Source organism: Marmota monax, unplaced genomic scaffold (assembly GCF_021218885.2).
Source record: "Marmota monax isolate L192 unplaced genomic scaffold, Marmota_monax_Labrador192_F-V1.1 WCK01_AAM20220418_F8-fsc00202, whole genome shotgun sequence".
Lineage (NCBI taxonomy): Eukaryota > Metazoa > Chordata > Mammalia > Rodentia > Sciuridae > Marmota > Marmota monax.
The window spans coordinates 1,674,746-1,678,088 of record NW_026695005.1 but is presented as its reverse complement, the minus strand read 5'-3'; positions in this window follow the sequence as shown (position 1 = coordinate 1,678,088).

Genomic DNA, 3,343 nt, shown 5'->3' with positions numbered 1-3,343 from the left:
GTGTTATTTCATCTTCTAGTGGATTAGTCTCTGGGTTTGTTCTCATGGCAAAAGGAGGACTATTATGAAAGAAAAGTAAGAGCATAAGCAGAACTCAAACCATCTGTAGTTCTCAGCTAAAAGGCTTAAAACTAGCACATCATTACTTCTTTAGCAAACTATTAGCCACAGCTATTAGACTCAGAGTGGATAAGGAGCACACAATTCTGGCTCGGGCTATGGATAAAGAGTGACTATTAATTGAAATCATTAATGCAAACACTCAAAGGACTTTTGATAATGCAAGTCAGATTCTCCATAAGAGGCTGAATTTTGTTTGTTTCCTTAGAGAAAGCAAAACAAACATTAACTGTTTTAGTCAGAGTTGTCCAGAGGAACTTAACCAATAGAATGTACATATAAATAAAAGGAGACTTATTAGACTTGCATACACAACCAGTGGTTGAATAATCCCACAATGGTCATCTGTAGGCTGGAGAGTGGGTAAAACAAGTGTGTTGAGTCAAAGAAGTTAAAAACCTTAGAATGAGAGGGACCAAAGATCCAGTCTGTAATAATCAATTTGAATTGTCAACTTGATTGGATTAAGAGAAGCCCATGAATAAGAGGCTTATGGTGCCATCAATGTTGGTGTATCTAGGAATGATTGGCATGTGGGATAACTGACTGAAATGGAGACTCTCCCTAAGGATGAGAAGCACTGTCCAAAAGGATGATGGCCTGGATGGAATAAAAGTTGGAAGACGAAGGAAGCAGCAGCAGATGAGAGATGGATTTTTCTTGAACGTGTTCTTGATTGCTGCTACAATGGTCTCGGGATATTGGATTCTTGCTTCTTTACTCTTCCAAAGCTGACTCTGCCAGTGATTCTCCAGAAGCCTTTGATCTAAGACCAGGGTAGCATCATTGATTCCTCTTGTTCTGTGGCTCCAGTGTCTTGAACTGTGCAGCTACTGATTCTTCCAGCTCTCCAGCCTGCGACATCCATTTAGACCATACAGTTTCTGGTCACATAAGCCAACCTAATTAGTCCCTTTTTATAATCATACTTCCTGTTGATTCTGTTTCCCTAGAGAAACCTGAGTAATACACACTCCAAGGTCAAAGACCTGTAAATCACTTGGAAAGTCATTGGTGCAAGTCAGTGTTCAAGGGCTGAAGAATATGGCGTCCGATGTCCACAGCTGATGGCAGTAGCAAAAAAACTCACCTCTGTAATGAGTTTAGAGTGTACTGCCCAAGTCCCCCCCCCCACCACCACCACCAATTCTAATGCTTTTTGTTCAGTTCAGGCCCTCAGTCCATTGACTACTGTGGCCTACATTCAGAACCAGGTTTCCCCACTTAATTTGCTGGCCTATGTGCCAATCTTCTCTGTGAGTACCCTCAAAACTTACCCAGAAATATGTTCTAAGACTTTTCTAGACTTCTTTCACTCTAGTCATTTTGACAAACAGGACTAACCACTGGAAGCTCTGTTGTATATTTTCACTTTTATAATTGAGCAGTGTTTAATCACTGCATATTAAGTCACTAAAAGTATGCATTTTTGAATCAGACAGAGCTAGAGATTTAATCTCTACTTGGATTTACTTGGACATAGTTACTTATCTTCCAGACCATTTATTTTCTGTAAAATTTGAAGATTGATGCAAAATTTTCAAGGAGTTAATACTTTTATGAGTGATGTCTTAAGAATCTGTGCCTTATTTGGGTATGCAATAGACTTATTTTTATTACTATAAGTACTTTTAATCCATCATGGTAAGGTGTCTGAATATTTTGATACACATGTGTATCAACACCTACTTGGGAAGCTGAGACAGAAGAATCACAAGTTTGAGATCAGCCTAGTAAGGATCCAATCTCAAAATTTATAAATAAATAAATAAATAAATAAAAGGGGCTGGGACTCTAGCTTAGTGAGCATGAGTCCCCAGATTCTATCTTTAGTATCAAAGAAAAAAATAAGATAAAAGATGAGATTTTATTTTTACTAAGTGGAGATATACATCTTTTGTAGTAATACAAAAGTTGGGGAAAGTTATGCTGTATTACATCATAGGAGCCTGCTACATTTTACTTCCCAAGTACCTGAGTGATGTCTACATGATTTAGTTTTGGTGAACTCTTTGTCCAAGATAAATATGCTTTCTATAGGGACAGTAAAATTACGTTTTTCAGTAATAAAACATGATTTTTCAGGTAGCACTCACCCATGTTCTTAGGAGAGCCAAATAAGAACTATTCTTTGATTAGTTTTAAACTTTTTACAACATTTATGCAAAGATTATCTTCTTCACTATCATCATCGAAATCAGTATCTACTGATTTTTACTCTGTCAGATATTGATACTTCCAAGGTCCTTCTATTATCTTCCTTACTTCTAAAAAGTAAATATTTAGGTAAAATTAGAGAAGAAAAACAACCGTACTAATACATTTTTAAATCAGAGAAGCACTACATAATTTAGAAAATAAACTTTAAAAATATAAAGCACAAAGTATCCCCTATACCCATGGACAACCATCATAATCATTTTATTACAAATCGATATTTGCGGATAAAATTTTTAAAATGTTCTCAAAATTTATTTTTCAGTGAAAATTTGCTTTTTAATTAATGTATATCAATGATATAAATTACCCAGTCTGTCAAAGGCCTGAAGAGAAAACAAAAGCAGAAATGGGACCTCTATTTTCTCCTGCCCTTAGACATCAGGGCTCCTGGTGCTCACCCCTTAAGGATCAGAGCAGGACTTCCACTCTCTCCACTCTTACTTCTCGTCTGACTTCTTTGGGTTTGGACTACAACTGTACCCGCAGCTTCCCTGGACATGCAGCCTGGCAGAGTATGGACTTTCCTGCCTCCATCATCATGTGACCCTGTCCCTTTGTAATGAATTTTTTTTCCATATGTCTACATAGACCTTACTGGATCTGTTTTGTGTGTGTGTGTGTGTGTGTGTGTGAGTTTCTTTTGGGGGTTGGGGTGGGGGCAAAAATCGCACTGAGTGCATGTACCAATTGCATTATCTTTTTGTGTGCATTCTACCACTTCTTTCAAGAAGGAGATCAGAGGCTAGAAGACAAGAGAAGACTGGTGGTGAACACTGATGAGATGATTGTTTTGGTGGGGTTCAGGAAAAATGACTGCTTTTAGATAGTACTTCCACAGGTTCGTACATAACCAAAACTCTTCTAAATATCCTTTGAGAGTTCCTAGATATAAATTAAATTAGTTTTATAAATCTTTTTCTATCCTTGGTTTTCACGTGTTTCTGGAATGTTTCATTTTAAAATTAGTCAAAGTAGAAAGATGTTAGCTTGCAGAGATGAGGTT